The sequence below is a fragment of the Catharus ustulatus genome, chromosome 1 (genome assembly GCF_009819885.2).
Source record: "Catharus ustulatus isolate bCatUst1 chromosome 1, bCatUst1.pri.v2, whole genome shotgun sequence".
In the NCBI taxonomy this organism is placed as follows: Eukaryota; Metazoa; Chordata; class Aves; order Passeriformes; family Turdidae; genus Catharus; species Catharus ustulatus.
Genome location: NC_046221.1, coordinates 27,533,129 through 27,553,326, shown reverse-complemented (window position 1 = coordinate 27,553,326; position 20,198 = coordinate 27,533,129).

The window sequence follows — 20,198 nt, the reverse complement described above, 5'->3', positions numbered from 1 at the left end:
TTACTGTTTTAGTTGAAAGTTAAACTAGAAAAATACATGATAAATATACAGATATTAAAACCCCCATTTATTTGTATGGGTTGATATCAGGAAGAATCTGGAAGAGTTATACAGATTCATGTATCTGTGCTGAGAACTGCAGTTGTAGAAGACTTATTTGTTGATCTGACTTTGTTGGCAAGAGTAGATCAAGGCACTAGTTACTAGTGATGTATTTATCAGAGGGCAGGCAAATTCTAGCAGAAATTCCAATTGATATTAATTACTGGATGACAGGGAGAATATCCTCCAGAACTCTCATTGTATTCAACTCTTTCTATACCTAAGCACCGATTACAGCCATTGCCAGAGATCACGAGACATTAGACAAACACCTTAGAAGAATTCTCCCAGCTCCAGATTCAGACTCCTATCTTTGCATATCTCCAAGCCGTGGTCTACATTCCAGATATGTGTTTCACCTCCCTTTATAGGGAGAGGAGAACTACTCAAACAGTGTAGAATATCATTTTGATGACCTGCAACCACTTTCAGTTGTAACAGCAAGTTTTTTTTGCCAATACTTACTGACAGATCATTTCCTGACTTCCCTGAAGCTATTATCTGTTTCTCTGTATTCTCAGGTTTTATTTGAAAGAAAGTAAATCTCTAAACATTGTGTTTGTGAAGTTTAGATGTGAATTGAATACAAACAACACAAAGGTATGTGAACGAAGAACAGAATGACTCTGAGATGTAACACAGTCGACCCTGAAATTCTTGGAAGAGAAAATATAGAGAAAAAGTAATATTTATCAGATATTGCCACTCCCAAATCTACAATTTCTGCACCTCTAATTAGCTGATTTACAAAATTATGTGAAAAAGCTTTTATTGTCTATGGTTCAGGTTTTCAGGATTTCAGTTTCTTGCTAATTTTCTGTAAAGAAACAATGTGCAATGATGCCAGAAAATAATACAGCTTTAATAGAATAGTCAGTTAATTTCTGTACAAAACTTAAAAGGTAAAATGTAAGGATCTTTTCAGACCTATAAGCATAACTAGGAAGAATCAAGCTTGTGAAGCTCACAAAAACCAAGAGGTAGTACAGCCATATTTTAAATGGACTTAGAGAAACTGATGAAGCCCCTGCTGTACTCCATCTTCCACATATCTTGTTTTCTTCTTTAAACTGATGTCCTCTTTGCCTTGTTATACACTTACATTGTTTTTACATGAGATGTTTGGTGCTCCATGACAAGTGTAAAAGCTAGGGTGAATGCTGTGGACACAAAAATAGTGAAATAGTAGAATAATATTATATACATTATTATAAATTAAAATTAATAACACCTCATAGAATGGTGAATATATAGGAAGGAAAAAATCCAAACTGTGAAACTTTTTTCTCTTTCACCATGTCTACCATCACAAGAAATGTCTAGGTGCTAGTGTCAGCAAACATATTCATCCTACAGAAAAAGTTATTGCTGTCACAGTGAGGCAGCTTTTCAGTTACAGCAAAATAAAAGTTTATCTTCTGTAGAAGTGTCTTTTGTTTGTCAGAGACAGAATTTCCTAGAATAAATGCTGCTGCCCTTCTGTTAAAGTCCATAACCACTAAATCTGTGTAACTGAGGATTCAGCATCCTATCTCATCTCTTATCATTGGCCAGTTTTAATACCCTTTATCTCCCCAGAATATTTGTCAAGGACTTAGAAATCATCTTCAAGGTGCAAAGAAATATCTTGCTGAGAATCTCAAATGAGTGAATTTCTCCCAGCATAAAGACCATTGAAAGCAAATGCTATTATTATCATTATTAATATCATAACATTTAGTTAATAAGTACACCGGGTTAATGAGTAGCAGTAATGGTCTACAACAATTAGGAGACTGCCTGTATTGCTTTAGTAGAACACAGAATATGGTGGTACTGATTCAATAGAAACATAGGAGCTTGTTAAAATTTCTCATATTGAGATTATTCACCAGTATACCTGAGACATTTTTTTAACCTGTGGCCATGTAACATGCACAAATTATCCATTTCTAATGGTTTTCTGACTCTAAGATAATAGCTAACCCCTCCAAAAAAACTGTTCTTTAGCTGAACCCTTTTGTGGTCTGTGTGTGATTGTGAGCAGATAAATTATATCACTATGTTAGAACTTTTACTTAGAGCTTTGACAATTTTACATGACAAACCATTCTGTTCATGAAAACATTTCAACATTTGAAGTAGTTTAGATGGCAGGCTTAATTGGTGTCAAAAAGAGAATAAAAACAACCATGAGATGATTTGCATCTGGATCATTCTGGTAAAGTGTGGTAAATTACACACAAGTTTGTCATCTAGATCACATAGATATGTTTCATCATGAAATGGGAGAAAGAACATCTTTGTTCATCTCATCCCAGAGAAAATACCTGAAGTACATAGAAGTGATGTAGACAAAATAGGTCAGATTAACTGAGCTTTGAGCCTAATTTTATCCTTTGACTGAACAGAAGCAAGGGTGACCCATACAGATGTAGAAGATAAAACCGTAAAAAGTTTAAATGGGTAAGGTCAGTCTCACTCAGCCTTAAACTGTAAGCAAAGAACTTTTTAGTGTTCAGTCTTTTTATCTGATAATACAGTTAATAATGTTAAACTGCCCACAGGCCCTGCCTTTTAATATTGGTTAATGCGCTACCTAGGAATTAGTACCAATTTGATAGCTGGATCTGGCACTGGACTTGAAAGATCTCACAAATATAGGCTGAAGGAAAAAAATAGAATATATATATACTTCCTAGGATATCTTATAACCCCATGTAAATCTCTTGAGTGAACCTTACAGCACACCAGAATTGGAGAAACACTGTAGAGGTTCAGGAAGCGTTCTGATGTTTTTAATGCTCATCAACACCTTTATTGTAATCAAATGCAGTAATAATAAAGTCTTGTACTGTTTTTATCAGTGGCAGAGTTAATTTTAGCAGCTTGTATGGTGCTGGTCTTGACTTGTGACCAAGACAATGTTGGTAGCACAGCGATGTTTTAGCTGCTGCTGAGCAGTGCAGGAGGGTGGGAGTGGGATGGAAGTGCACAAGCAGCTGTGAGAGGAGCCTGCCAATGCAGCTGACTCCTAGTGACCAAATGAATATTCCAGATTATATGATATTATATGATGTTATATGATATTATATGATTTGTGCTCAACAAAAAACAAACAAACAAACAAACAAACAAAAAAAAACCAAACAAAAACCCAAAAAAAAAAACCCACTGGGGAAAGGACGGGACATTTGAAGTTACTGTATTTGTCTTACTGAGTAACCATCACCTTTGATGCAGCCCTGCTTTCCTGGAAACAAATCCACACACAGGTTTTACTTCACCTACTACTCTGTCTTTATCATAATCCACAGACTTTCTCACTTTTGCTTTTTATGTGAATGAGTAGATATGTGGGGTTGAGCTGTCTACCTTGGAGTGGCCCAAAATAGCTCTTAAAAGACAGAAACAAAAATTGGGAAAAGCTAGTGCTATGTCATACAAAGATATCTCAAGGATTTATTTTTATTATTTTAAGAGGGAAAGAATATGCCCAGCTAAAAAAAGTTAAACTTTGATGGTATTTTTTAATTTTCATATACGTTATTGTGCTTGTTATTATTTTCACAATATTTTCTTCTCTGTTATTTGTATAATTTTATTTTCAAAATTTTAACCCAATTCAAGTATAAAATATAATTTTAGAGTATTTTTTTCACAACTAAAATGAATGTTCCACTACCCATATTAAATAGCTATTAAGAAAATATACCCTCTTAACAAAATGTAGTCGAGCTTTCACCTGACGGATAAATACCCCAATCCACATTAATTTCTCTCAGAAAATCTTGGGAAGATATGTTAATTTTATAGTATGTTTTAGGAAAACCAAAAAGCCAGACTAGGATGGAAAGCTCACTGCCACAGTCCTTACAGAGAGAAATAGAGGAGAATGTGCTGAATTTTGGACTTAAAGAACATTGAGTGTGATTACCCCTTTTTAGCCTGCTGGGTCTTGTCTGAAAGCAACAACTGCAATTAAATATTTTCCCACCAAGAGTGACTATAGTGGCATGGATATGGCCTGTCCAGAATACCTTGACATGTCAAGGTAACCAGAGTTGCAATTTTTGTGCTAAGAGCTTTTTAACACTGGTATAGAAGATGAACAACTAGGGTTGTCTGACCCTGTGTGAAAGGTTTGCATTTCTAGAAGGGTTTTACTGCACTTCTTAAAGGATTCACAATATAATTAACCCTTGGAATAAACCATTTGGTAAAACAATTGTCTTCATTTCAACCTAGAAGGAACCTAAGGTCATTATAATGTATTAGAATGATGATGCTGGGATGAATTAACATTTATTTAACAGACAACCACACACTAAAAGAAGGTCACACAGTAACCTTATTGCTTAGCACAACGGCAAAGGTAATGTAGAGGGTAAAGGGACAACTCTACTGGAGTCCACATGTGGTAGAAAAGATGTTGCAGCCTGTTGAAGTACACAGTGCAGAATTTAGTACTTGAAATAATCTGTGTAATACTCATAGACATTTTATATCAATGAAACCACAGAATCTAGAAAGTCTGGACTTTCTACTTTGAGAAGCTTCCTAAGTTAGTGATTATCAAATCACACCATCAATGTTTTTGTTTTTTTTCCTTACATAAATAAAGTTTAGATACTTCAGACAAAATAGCAAAAGAATGGAATACAACTTTGGGATATTTTTTTTTTAAATTCTATTTAAATTTTTGCTCTGGTTAATCATATTAAAAATGTCAACTGAAACATGTGAGGAGCATAAAACAAAGTAAGAAATCGTATTGAGGAGATCTTGTGAACAGTGTAAATTATATTGCAATGTCTGATATATTTTAATCACAGATGAATAATACCACTTCTTGATAATACCCTCAATAAGAGAGAGAAAGGAATAAGCCAAATATTTCTATGTATCTTTACACACACAGAGACATGGGCACACACTCTTACCTGCCTCCTGATAGAACCTTCACCTATTTGGGTGAAATCTGGGCTTGCATCCTCTTCCTCTGAGGAGAGATTTTATTCTCTGCAGTTGTCTGCCATGGAAAACTGGCTGGCAGTCGTGGGAATTAATTAAAAAAAGCACCATTAAGTCTCCATTTTGGATATTTGTGTTGTTGTACCAAGTCAGTGTTGTTGAGTAGCATTTATTTTTAAATTTCACAGACGTATGCTACAGTAAGGATTTCTGCAAAGGACTGAAGAGCAACATATTGCAAAATACCAACATCTAGGAAATCCAGGCAGCCACCAAGTTTCAGGGTTTAGATTCAATTTTCTAATTTGCAGTTCAATCTTCTTCAGTCTTGCCTCTGAAAACTGATTTTTCCTTTTAATCTCAACCATCATCTTTTAACCGGTCTCTGTTTCTTTCTTCTTACAGTGGAGAGACATAAAATCCTGAGTAAAATATGATTAGATGATACTGCCTTTGACTGGGTGCAAAGACGATCATCTTGCAGAGCACAGAACAGGTAATTCACAGATTTTTTGAAAAAATTTCTACAAGGTACATTTCCTTCTGCTATCCCTCTTTTTTCACAATATTACATTTCACCAGCACATAATGTGCTACTTAATACACCATGGGAAAATTGTTCCTAAAATGAAACAGCATGATCTCCACTCAACCAAGAAAAGAAAATAAGATTAATGTACTTTAACTAAATTACATGAATGAAGGTCAGAGTGCAGTTTTGATGCTTTTGTGTCAGATTGGTATGAAAGGTAAATCTTAATATGATTGCTGGGAAATCTGACAATGTTTCATTGACCATTCAGACTCTTGGAATCTCAGCTCCCAGGGATAAATGTGTATACTGAGTGTTTCCAAACTACTTCTTAATACTAGGAGTTTGATATTAGATTAATGAAGTATTATAGATCTAAAAGAGCAGGGACTACTTTTGCTTGTCTGATAGTCCATCCTGGATACCTTTAAATTTCTACGCATTGCAAAGGGAAAAATGGTGTGAAGGTGTGCTCTCAGATCAAACAGCACTAGGGAACTTTATTGCTTTTCCTGAAGTTTCATTTTTTTAACCCCATGAAATTTTTTAGTCTTATCACGTTGTTTCTGTGTAATATTTAAATCAACAACTGCATGATGAAGAAGATCTTGCAGTGTGGTTTTGAGGAAAATAGGGTAATACACTTGGGAACAATTTGAAATCATGGAGGATTTGGGCCTAGTGGTAATGTCACAAACAATGCAAGTAATGCCTTTGTTCTTGAACTTTATTTTGCATTTTTCTGACTGCTGTCATTGTAAGCAAGATTATCATGTCAATGGTGAGTTAAAATGACCTGAACTCTCTAATTTACATCAGCTGATAAAATATCTAAAAAGATTAAACAATAGGTGGAAGACTGTAATCATGCCCTGTTTCCCCTGCTGTGGTAGCAGTAGTGAGAAAAAAAAAGTGCTGTAATGTATGAGGCTTGATGTTGGTGTTTTAAGTCACGAAAACATATCAAGCTCCTCTAAGAATACTTCTTTGCTGTGAAGTACAGCTTATCAGAGGAAACTGAATGATTCATTTGGAAATATTTAATTCAATTATATAGGTGATTTCTCTACAGTCTAGATTGGTTAAAAAGTAAAGTTGACTTTGTCAGAATTTTTTAGTGGGGGGATCCTCTCAAGATCAAAGGATCAAAGGGTTGTGGTTGTACAGATGAGTATGCTTTTCCATGGATATGTACAGATGAGTAGGAAGCAGAACTAAACAAGAAGGCCAGACTTTTTGTTTTCTTTCTATAACCCAAGACTTTTTTTTAATTTTTATTCAGATCCTGAACAGGTGGAGCTTCTAAGGAAAAAGTACTTGTGCTAGTGCGACTTTTTAATTCTTAAGTAAATATGTAATCCAATTAGAATAATTCCTTGAAGTTTACTTTAAATCTAGCTGGTGAAATAACCAGCAGCTACACACTTTTTTTTTTCTCTTTTTTAATGAATGTTAGTGGAATTAAATTACTTGAAACTTTTTCTTCCATCCTTCTTTTTTGTTTTCCTACCATTGTAAGAAAAAATTAAGTGACAATATGAATATATTTGAACACATTAGGTATAACTTCACAAAATATTCTACTTTCATATATTATTCTATAACTGTTTTGCACACATCTATTTTTTATATAAATGCTTGAGATAAAATCCATATGTATATTATTGTACTACACTGCATTTTTCTCCCCAGTATATTCTCCCAGTATCCCCTTATATTCCACATTTGAAAAGCTTCCATGCTTTATTCAGTCACCAATATTTGAATATGAAGTTAAGTTGAATTTATCATCTGTGATAATATAAACCCTTAAGATAAACATCTAAAATGTTTTGATTCTCTATGTGTGTTACTTTGAAAGCTCCAGAAGACATTATTTTAGGGTATTAGAAAATATTTCATGCAGCTTTTCAAAATTTACTTGTAATTTTGACATTTAAAAATATACTTTTGGCACTAGAGATTTCTGAATAACACTTACAGAGTTCCTCTTTGCAGTTTGCATTAAAAAGGATAATCACAATGGTACTTATCAGGTTTACTGTGAATTACAATGCTTTTGTACCCATCACTAATCACCAAACCTGCAGCTCACAATAAAGTGGAACTTTTGAGATTGGATTGCTGCTGCAACTTCCATCAGTGTTTTTTATATTTTAATATGACACTCTTTTATAGTTAGTTCTTCATGTTGAAGTCATTAGATATTTATGTGAAGTAGTGCATCTTTATCTTTGTTGCTGTGCAACAATTATTTCAAACAGTTTGGGTTGCTATTAAGCGAAGACAATTTTTAAACGGTTTTAATTTTCTATGTCCCTAAGTCTATATGCCTGTTCAGCATTTTTTGCCTTTCTACTGTTTGATCTTGTTTTTTTTCCCCTCTGTGCTTTGTTAAAGTGGCTGAGAGAAAGTAGAGTTGACTTTTCTTTTCAAGTGCTCATGAACACAGTTAATTCAAAGATTTATTGTCTTGGGAAACGGGTAAAGGTTGGCATTTCCAATTTTCTTTTATACAAGAATTCTGTAATTTTAGCCACATGCTGGAATCCTTCCCTCCCTCTCTTCCTCGCTCCCTCTGTTCTCTTGTGCTGCTTTGGGTTCTGCACTAGGATTCTAATCTGTGGAAATCAGGGTTTTGACAGTACAGGACTAGTGGGACCTGGAATATTTAGTGGTCTGCAAACAGTGCTAAATCTATAACTTCAAGTTCACTCAGGAGTTTAGAAAAGGCTTCTGTGCTTGTAGCAATCAAGCATTTCTTAGCTAGAGTACATTGAAGGTTTTATGCCTGTAAATGGCAAATTCCCCTAAAGCAAACTGCAAATTCATAGGGCATTAAATGGCTTTTTTTTCTACCACTGATTTAATGGATAAAAATAAGTTTTCACTTTGCTTGAGCTCCAGTGAGTCACACCTGTCCTAAATTTTCATATCTACTATAAAGCATGAACATAATTTCTCTTCTGTAAGTACTCAGGACTTCTTAATAGAACTGCTCCCCTAATTTGAATTTTACTCCTACTGCAAAAGCAGCAGGTAATTACAAAATGCCATATTAAGTAAAGGTATCCACATAGCTGTGAGGTTTGGCCTTATAGACCAACCTAAGCAGGATGCCTTGACTGCATGACTCAGTTGTAAGCAAGAGATGCATCAGTCAGCCTCATGACAGGTGTTTTAGCTTTGTCACCTTGTCTGCTCCTGCTCACAATTTTTTGGAACACGCTGAGTCACATTATCATTTCTCACAGACAAATAATATTTATAACTGATTTACTTGTGTAGTAGCAATAGTTATGTGTAAATAAATGATGTTTAAATGGTCTTTGTTAACTGGATGGGAACCTTCAAGATGATCCAGGATTTCACCTGTTTTTCCAGTCCCAACACCTTGTGAACTTCCAATGAGAAAAATTGAGAGATAGCTTTTATGGCAAAAGAGACTCACTATTGATATCCACATACCAAAATAAACATGTCTCCTGGCTTAACAAACATATATAATAAATCCCAAGCTAAAAAACTCTTTGATTTCAATTTGGAAGAGTGATTGAAGTATGCATGTTTATTTAATTGCATTGCAGTCTTTTACGTTGTAATCTCTTGGGTATGTACATGCATGTGCTTTTCCTGAAGACTGAACTCTTGATTTTTCACTGCTGTTACAGAAGATTGAGATATTTCGGCTTGCTTAGAACAATCATAACCTGCCTTGTTTTCTTTTCTAAAATACAAATACATTTTATTATGTAAAGTGTAAGCAACCAAGGAGCCCTGGTTCTTCTTAATTTTTGAGTTTCTTATTTTTTGTAAGAAATTAATAAAATTTCTACTGTCTCATGTAATTTTTGCTTCATCATCATCTTTCCTTCAGTTCTCTAACTACAAGGAACTTCTTTCCCATCTTTGTGTTTTGTCTCCAAGGACAGACTTTGAGGCTACTTCTTTCCTGGAATGTTAGCTGGCAGAAAATTGCATTATCTCCTTCAGTTTCTACTTATGGTCTGTTTCTCCATTTATGCTGAGTGTACACAATTTTCTGTTTCTGCCTGCTTTCCTCCTTTTCTCCCTGTCTATTTGCACAGTTCAGATTCTTCGGTAGGTTTGATGACCTTTTAATCATTGTGCAGTCAGGTTGGTTAGGCACAGTGTTTCTGAGGGCAAGTGGCAGAGGGGACAAACTGCTGTTTGCTGAGTTCATGGCATGTCAAGCATGACTGAATCAGCAAAACAATCAGATTATTGTGGTCCAGATAATGCTGAAAACACCTTATGTACAGTCATTCCCTTAACTATCCTCCTTGCCTCATTGCTGCTTAGTTGCTGCTTAATGGATTCTTGACCCCTCCAGTTATCCTTCTTGTGTGGAAGTACTACTACTGGAAGTGTTGTGCTCTGAGACAACCTGAGATATCTTTTACCAAGCAGAGGTGCTCCAAAATAAATTTTGGAAGTGATTGACACAAAGTTAACTTCCAACTTTCTTCAAAGTGCAATTCATGCAGTCTGTCCAACTGAGGTGTCCTTGAACCATCAATTATAACCAGAACCATTTTTCATTATCCATCATTGCATTTTTTCTGTCTTAGTCATTTATCCATTAAAATCCAGTGTGATACCTTTGACATCCTGAACACCAGATCTCTAATAGTTCTGAGAGAGCAATCACATGCATGAGCAATGCACAAGAAGCCCTTGCATCTGTACGGATCTATATCCAGTTTTCAACTTTCTGACCTGACTTTTTAGTTTTTCATGGCATTGACAAGGACAGAATATGGGCACCTGACAGTAAAAACAGCATACTTGCTTAAGCACTGACTTTGATGAATTGAATTTGTGTGAACTAAAAATCATGCATAAACTTTTGTGCACTATAGTAGTCAAAAAAACACACCCCGAATGAATTAAATATCCTCATGAAGGACAGTGGGCAAAAACTGGGAAAGATTATTATCTGCAAATTGACAACAGTTTTCAAACTATTTTATACCTACTGGCAGGATTAAGAGGAAAGTTTCAGTTATTCCAAAATGTTCTTTGTGTTGTTCTGTTCATTAAATTCTTGCAATACAACATCCACTGTTCCCCACATATACTTGCTACTCCAAGAAACACAAGTAGGAAAGATAAAGTATGTTATCAAAAGTTTTGGCCAATGTGACTGTAGTGTTACACCAGAAGTCTTCAAGCCCCTTGCTAGAGTTTTGTGTGTGTTCCCATTCCCAAACTACAGAAAGCAATCCAGTAGAATTACAAACATTTCCACACATGTTAATGTGGGCTTTTCCTAAGTGTTATATCTCTTGGAAAAGGGAAAAATTAAAGGTTCAAGTGTATTTTTATGAGACAAATAACTATATAAATTACATTCTTACATTATCACTAGATCATAAATTGAGAATCAATTTTACTTTTATTTTATCAATATTCTTGAATAGCTTTGTTTTAATGTGGAGTATGTTGAGTTTTGTTTTTATTGAAGGAGAATGCAAAAAAATAATAATTTTTCAATTTAGTACACTGAACTGAGAGAAAAAAAAGGAAAAAATAAAAAGGGATAAAAATTTATTAAAGATTATATTTCAAATTACAATTTCCTTGATTTTTAGAAGTTTACATAATTTTGATTACTATAAATAAAATAATTTATGTATTTATGAATAAAATATTGCGTTACATAGTGGTAATATTTTGCATCAAAAAATAAAAAATAATAAGTCTGCATTTGCTTTCTAAGTTTTAGAATTTGTTTTTAGAGATACCTGTAAACTTACAGAGTTTCATGCACAAAAGTTGGAAAAATGCAAATATTTGAAAAACATTCTTTAGCACACCTTGCAAAATATGAAAAAACAAAAATTTTTATAGCAAAAATTATTTTCTAATTTCAGATTCACATTGAATTTTGATCAAAATATTAATTTAATCTTAAAGGGGAGAACTTATTCAATAGGCAGTGTTAAGAGATGTGGGATTTACACATTATATTGTATTTATGACCTTTGTTATCATATTTTTGAATAAAACCATGTACAGTCATTGTAAGGATTTAAACAAATTGTATGGAAACTTAAGATTAAAACATCCTTATACTGTATGAGCTAATTTCCTCTCTTGAGGCATGTTCTCTGACATAATTTTGAATCAGGTATTTGCCACAATGAAAATTTCTGGATTATTAAAAAGGAAAATTCTCTCATTATAAGGGTCGTTATAATTCTTTCTCTGTTTAAGCACATTTTAGGTCTGAAAAAAATGAATTGGTGTCTTCAAATATATAACTTATGCTAACTGGTCATTCTGTGTCAGTCATTCACTGAATAGTCAAGGTATCAGTAGTGACAGATGGTTTGTGGGACAGATTCTTAGCTCATGTAGATTTATGAGAATACATTAACATCAGCAGAGTGACATTGATTTATGTCATCTGTAAAACATTATTTCTTCCTTTTCAGAGTCTTACTCTGTTGCAAATGTATTGAGATGTCTGTTCATAACAACAGTAAATTAAGTAAAGGGAAACATGTTTGCATGTGTCTTTTCTGTGACAATTATAATGTTTTCACTTCCCAGAAGTGCCCAGTAAATTACAAAAATGTTTCTCCTGAGCACAATAAAAAATAAATTTTACTAAGGGAGACATTACATTCTAGCAGCACACTAGGCATCAGTTAAACCTCAAATGCCAACCTGCAAGTAGCTGCTGAAATGAAGAATTAGTTATATGAAATGACAAGGAGAACAGAGGAGCCGTTTTGATTCAGTATTGGCAGGATTTATACACTGCCAAAAGTCTTTGGTTTCTTTATTACAACTGAAGGTATTACCATCACTTAAAAGATTGATCAGCACTTTCCCACAGTGCAACAAAATCTTTTGGTCTGGTTCCTGTCCCCTGAACAATGCAGTCTTTGTTTGCCAAAGTACATGATCCCAACACATCTGAGCCTTTTAACAATTATTGGTGCTGGTGATTACATTTACAGTTTGTACCATGTGGATTGTGGATGCTATTTATAAATAGCTGGGGGGGCAAGAAAAAAACTGGGAAGGAAAGGTTAAAAAACCCCTAAAATCTGTTTAGTACCTCCTGAAAGAGACAAACTGTCCAGTTTTAAATGCACATAAAATCTTTCCAAATATGCTGAGCAATTAGAGGCACTCTGACTCATATCTCTGCATATGAATATACCTGCTGGGAGACATGAGCTGTGCAGAGGGTGATACAGCTCCTGCAGTCCTTCTACCATTGGATTCTGGAACAGGACGCCCTGTTAGGATTTCCATATCAGGGAAAATATTTTTTTGCACGTGTCTAGTGAATGAAGAATATTAACAGGGACCGCGTAATCTTCAATGAACAGGAATAACTTCTTTGTGACAACAAATCTCATTCTTTGTAAAGACATTCTTGAAGACAAAAGTAAATGATTTTTTAAAAAGAGTGGATAATTTATCTTGACCAGTTGCCTTATTTCCCCATTACTTCTGTAGTCCTTATAAATCTGAGAAGGATGGAGATAAACCAGTTCTTTGTAACTCATGAGGTTTAAAAGCAGATATTCTGGGGAGACATAGCATTTATTTGGCTAAGCAACATTTCAGAGGCATGTGGAGGGCCATATGCCTCTACCCAGGTTCTATTCCACAGTCATCATTAACTTTTTTTTGCTTGTGATTAATGGAAATTTCATTTGAGCAGTGCAATAGAACTATTATACCATGAGAAGGGGAAAAAAATAAGATAGGCAGAACAAGAAGGATGATGATTCTTTTCAAACTATTAGCTGAAACTGTCTCTTTTAATTTCCATTTTAAAACCCAGTATATCTTCTGTGAAAAGAAAAATAACAGTACTTAGCATACTGTTATTCTGAATAGAGGTGATGGCAAGGAAACAGCAAAACTAAGTTTATCGACTTCTTCTCTTAACAATTTCAAGTGATCTATGAGCCAAATAAAGATATCTGTATTTCCTGAACTACAACTAAGAGTTCTGCAGAAATTCTCAAGGTACTTCAAGCTGAGGCACTCCTGGTAGGGACAGATAACTGTCAAGCTCTATCAGTCCTAAAACCAGACCTCTGAAGAGCAGCGAAGCTCCATTAAGTAATCCATACAAAAACTGTAGATGTTGTATCTGAGCCAGGAACATTAAATAAACTGCAAGACTTGCAACAGTACTTCTAGCTTTCTGCAGTAACAAAATAGACAGGTAAATATATTAATCCAATTTTCTCTTCTTCTGGCAAAGACTGAAAGGGGAGCACAAAATAACCTCTCTTCTTGGAAAATCTCCCAGCTGACAATAGGTCTAAAGGAGAGAGGCTGGCTTAAGGCAAATCCACTGAGAGGGAAGGATTTCTTACATTTCTCTTACATTTCACTAAAGCTCAGACCAAAGAAAGAAATATTAAAGGTTATGTTTCATTTTGCTGCTGTGGCATTTCTTAACTTAGCAGAACATGAGTAAAGGTGGCCTGTTGAGATTTGACATGACAACCAATGTCATCTTGTTGAGGTACAGCTTACAGAACAGATGTCCATTTATAGCACAGTACAAAATTTGTAATACCTTTTAAAAGCAGATCTTTTAAAAAATGCTATTTTTTTTTTCAAGGCATCCTTTTTTTTTTTCTTCATATACAAAAAGCTGCCATACTTTATGCCTGCAATGACTGCAGCTATGCCTGCAAATATACTCTCCTTCCCACCCCTGGTGTGACTATTCTCTGGGAAGTCGCAAACGAATATTAATATATCATTTCCTTTCAAGTTAATGGAACAATAAAGAAATCCCAGACCACTGGCATTATGATAATGATAGTGGATTTCAGAAAAGGTAATAATTAGCTGCAAGATGGACATTGGATATTTTTGCAAGATTAACACATCAGTTCTTCACAATCTGAATGCTTTCATTATTTTTTTAAGCAATAATATACAATTTAATTAAAGAAATATTTCATTGACATAATTAAAGAAGATTGACTTCCACTGAGGAATAGTTTTAAATGTTTTGATACTTCCAAAGCTGTATATTTTTTTGTTCAGTCTATTATATAATAATAAAAATGTAGATTGATTTCTTCATTACTGAGAATAATTATTTTTTTCCTCCAGACTATCGAACTTGTGTATTTCTAAACTTTGAGACATATCAAACGCTGAAGTTTGGCAAATTTCCTTCTTTCTTCTATTTTTGAAAGAGTCATTCACAAAGTCTCTTATGTTAAGGTCTCTTTGACCTTATTTAAGAATTTGCTTATGCCTCATTGGCTTTATTATGAAAGAAATGAGCATAAATCCCAGCATGTGCTTCTATACATTTCTGAATCATGGCCAAGATGGTAGAATAACTAAAGGTAAAATCTATTAATCCATGTACATAGTACTTTATCTGAATCTCATATTGCAAGGACAATGTGTCCTTTACTCTATACAATTGGGGTCTACCACATCTTTCCTGGTTAATTGATCGTCATGGGATTAAATAGAAAAGGATGTGAGTTAATAATGCTAAACATATAGATAAGCAGAAAGGCTTCAAATTCCAATTGACTCTAAATGGTATGTAATTGAGGGTTTTATGCCTTAGAAAATATCCCCCATTGTAATATTTCAGCTTGCTAGCTATAAGTGACTGTGGTTTCAGGTGATTAGGAAAGCTGAAGATGTGCTTTTTGAAGTGGAAAGGTATGGACAGTACTTGTTCTGTTAAGTAGAAATAGAGCTATCTGCCATTAGATTGTGGAAAATAGAAGCAGTTAGGAGAAAAAATCAGATAAAACTGGAATAGATAGTACCAGTTTTATGAAACATTGGATACAAAATCTTAGTTTGAAAAGCACATAATAAAATTTAAAATTACCTGTTTCAAATAATTTTAAAATGGGACATTCCCATTACATTAGGCAACTAAATATCTCAGTATAGAATTTCAGGTTATTACTACCTGTTGCTGCTGCAGCATCCATATAATTTCAAAAATATTTGTTAAAAATTATATATCACATCTTCAGAAATATTATTGGTATCACTGCTTGCCAAAGTTCAAAATTACATCACAGATTTGAGTTAGTTTATGTAATTCATAAAATCCATTGGATGACACACATACTGTCTAGAAATTTTTCCTCGTACTTACATAAATTCCCTGAACACAGTGTTTATTAAAATACATATGGTCAGTGGTTTTGTGACCTTGTGTTATATTGTAAGGCCTACATCATTAAACTGCAGAAAGCTCTGAGAACCTGAAAAAACTAATAAAAAGGGCCTGGAAACCATCTTTAATTTCATGTTGAAACTTGAGAAATTAGAAAATAAAGGATATTAGATACCCATAGTCTATTTTTGCAGTCAAGGAAATTGTTCCCATTTGCAGAATCATAGAAAGCTTTGTGTTGGAAGAGATGTTAAAGGTCATCTAGTTTCAGCTCCCCTGTCATGACCAGGGACGCTTCCCACTAGACTAGGTTCAATGTCATATCCATACTAGCCTTGAACTGTTCCATGGATGGGATACCAACAGTTTCTCTCCAATGAAATAAAAATAACACTAAAAATGGGAGGTGAATAGCAGAGTCAGGGAACAAAGTTAATAACTGAGCCATCTCTATGTTCTTAACAGCTCCTCACTTTGACTCTATATTCAGATTTTTTTTCTTAGATTTTTCATTGCAGGCAAAATATTAAATACTTTTTTCCATATTTAGGAAGATGTTTTCTTACTTACAGGTGATCTGAGCATCAGGAGCATCAGCAGTTGCTAAAAACCCTTTTTTTCATGAACAACAGAGTAAACAGCCTCATAAAATCCACATGAGCTGTCAGTGCATGGCTTTATGGTTGCCTTGGGGCTTCAGCAATTAAAATATGATATTTACTTAAAAAGAAAAATGTCAGGCTTTTTCAATTCTCAGAACTATGAGCTGGTTTTGTGTTTTACAACTCCTTTTTGCTATGGGACCATCTGTAAGCTGAATATTATTAAATTGAATATAATAAGAAAATTATATTACAGTAGTTTCACGAATACAAGCCGCACGGATTATAAGCCGCACCCCCGGTGCCTCGACAATGTTGCTGTCTTTGTCAATAGATAAGCCGCACCCCGAATATTAGCCGCACTTTCGTTCGTCGCGAGAATCCGTGCGCAGCTTTCACAAATTGGCCAATTAGTAAGAGGATCGCGGCATAGCGGGCTTTACTGGCTCGGGGCGGGGCCAGGCAGGCTCGGCCCGCTCATGGTTGCCGACGGGGCCGGGTGGCCCAGCTCAGCGCCACGGCTCGGCGGGGCTGGCCGGGTGGTGCTGCCGCCGCCGCCGGGCTCGCTGGCCCCCCTCTCCCGTCAGCACCGCCCCGCTGCCGCGTTCGCTCGCCCGGCTGGCAGGGCTGCCGCCGCCGCCGCCGGGCTCGCCGTCCGCCCCGCTGCCGCTTTCGCTCGCCCCGCGCCGCGCCTCGCGAGCGCCGCGCCCGCCCCACGCCGCGCCCGCCCCGCGCCGCGCCCGCCCCGCGGCGCTTTCGCGGCTCGCGGCGGCGCTTTCGCGGCTCGCGGTTCGCGGCTCGCGGCGGCGCTTTCGCGGCTCGCGGTTCGCGGCTCGCGGCGGCGCTTTCGCGGTTCGCGGCTCGCGGCGGCGCTTTCGCGGCTCGCGGCTCGCGGCGGCGCTTTCGCGGTTCGCGGCTCGCGGCGGCGCTTTCGCGGCTCGCGGTTCGCGGCTCGCGGCGGCGCTTTCGCGGTTCGCGGCTCGCGGCGGCGCTTTCGCGGCTCGCGGTTCGCGGTTCGCGGCTCGCGGCTCGCGGCTCGCGGCGGCGCTTTCGCGGTTCGCGGCTCCCGGCGGCGCTTTCGCGGCTCGCGGTTCGCGGCTTGCGGCTCGCGGTTCGCGGCGAGCGGCGGCGCTTTCGCGAGCGGCGCTTTCGCTCGCCCCGCCGGCAGGGCTGCCGCCGCCGCCACCACGCTCGCCGGCCGCCCCCTCCCGTCTGCACCGCCGCCGCGTTTCCTCGCCCTGGCCGGCACTGCAGGCCCCCGCACCGCCGGGCTCCCCCACGCTGCTGGCCCCGATTATGCTGGGCTTCCCCCGCTGCCAGGCAGCCCCACCCGCCGGCCTTCCTGCTTCTGCCATGCTCCCCTGCACTGCTAGCCCCAGTTCTCCCGGGCTCCCCCGCCCTGCTGGCTCAGGCTCTGCCGCCCGCCCCCGACACTGCTGGCCCCGCCTCTGCCAGGCTTTCCCACCTCTGCCGGGGCCGGCCGGGCTCCAGCTTGGCTTGGGGCTGCCGCGGGCTCTCACTTCTGTGTTGGCAGCTTTTAGAATTTTGTTAATAGATTAGCCGCCCCGGAATATTAGCCGCACTTCCGGGTTTCCACCAAAATTTTGGTCAAATTGGTGCGGCTTGTATTCGTGAAATTACTGTACTCAATTCATTAGGTAGGCTGTCTAAAGACTCCATCAAGTTGGTGAGGATGTCTTTAGAGAACCTGGATGTACAAGTCAGAATTATGTAATCAACATGCTTAGAAACAGATCTTATTCAGATCTGTGATCTTTTTAAAGACTTGATTTTACTCTGTATTAATTTCTTCTAAAATCTTCAAGTGTTGAAAAATCTGGACTAGCAGTGGGGAGGGAAATGCTCTGTGCCTGTATCTTCTTTCTATTATACTTCCTTTCATTTTCCATGAATGAAAGCTTTGAATGACAACCAGGAGAAGTCTAGCAGAAAATAAGCATAAAACAATAGGAGACTTTTGTTAATATTTAGCTACTTAATATTTGGCTCATTTTGCCCTGAAAGCAAGGCACTTTAAAGACACATGAAAACAATGGGCGTACTAAATGTCCTCCTTCTTTCTGTAAGTTTACTCTATAGTTCTGTGATATTTTTTTAAGAAATAGACTTGAGCTTCAACCTGCATAATTCCAGAGCATGACTTTAACATAAACTGGATTTTTTTGACTAATTAATAATTAATAACAAAATGTTACTAATACATTAGTGCAAATTTAATGCGTAAAAGATATGCTGTGACATTGCAGACTGAGATATTGATGCCTGAATGACAGTCTTTGATAACCTCTGTGTGTTAGCTTTTTTGGATACAGAGCTTTCTGGCTCTATGATTTACCTCTTCATGTTTATCATGTTTATACTTATCCAGGCAAAATCACTGTGAGACTTAGCAATTGGGTGGTAACTACAAAGCTGTAAAATGTGTCAGGTAGAGCAAGGACCTGAGCCTGGTATCTCAGGTGACTGTTGCACCACATTGGGATACCAGCTAAGCTAAGGCGTCCCGTATCTTCATAGAAAGATAAGTTATTAAAATGACATGTTTCAATTAAAAATCTTTTGCCTAATAAACCATGTCTGTTTAACCTTTCACTATTAGCAAGCAATTTAAAGATGAGCAGGAAAAAAACATAATAAAAGGGAACACAATATCTTGTTTATTCATTTTAAATAGAAAAGCCACAAATTTTTTCAGACACAATTAACTTTTGTCTTTTTAAGAAATAAACATATTTTATTAGTTATTTTGTCTTTTTTAATTGCTTAATGAAAGAAATAACTCTTTTTCATCTCCTACCTCCATCTTATTTACATCTTCTCTCCTAGTTAATAGCATATAAGTCTCTTCCACATTATTATTTTCCCCTCCTGTGCGGCAATGAAATTTCTCTTTTTTTTTCACAATAGAGAGGTCACTGCTTTGTAGCCTACATAGAAGAGGAGTGATTTCAGTCTGCTGTGTGGGGAAGCATCTGGAAAAGTTATCATGTGTGATGGGTCCAGAAGCTGAACTTAATATGTAGGTTTTTTTTGTTTTTTTTTCTGAAAAAGAGAAAACAGCTGTCTATTTCTCTGATTTCTGTGACTCAGGAAGTTAGTCCTGTTCAAAATAAAAAGTATGGGAGGATCCAAAAGTCCAAGCCAGTGTAGAACTCCATTTCTTGTCAGACTGGCTTCAGGTCTTTGAAACTCTTCTGGGATTATTGCAGATCTAGGGCAATGCAACATGTGTAGAAAGCAGATGAATATTTAATGTTTAACGTATATCCAACTTGCGTAGCAGGAAAGGATCTCATCACAGAACTTTTTCATAGTTGTCATTTTTACACAGTATTTCTGTGTAAGCAATTTGGGATAATTCAGCCCTCAGTGTATCCTGTAGTATACACTGCCTGTGATACAAAATCAACTTATGTTAAGGAGTATGGTGGGGTTTTTTTTCTAAATTACCCTTCCTTTCTATTTTTTTTTTTTTTTTGCAATATCAGAAGCAAGTGCTCTCTACTTCTCATATTTTTTTCATTAATTATCTGGCTGATGGACTACAGCCAGTTCCACAGCTCACTGAGCAGCCTAATATTAATATCATGTAGTTTTGTCACTTTACCCAAATGCTATATGGCTTCCATTGTATAAATAAACAGCAACCCAGTAATGAAAAAAAGCCTCTATGTCTTTTTGCCAGTGGGTTTTACAGTGAGAGAAGGGAGTGGATTTTAAATGCTTTTATGTGTGCTAAGGGCAGAAGAATTAAAAAAACAAGGTGGATTGGTGAGTCCTGTATGTAAAAGCACTCTTGTAATCAAGCAAATTG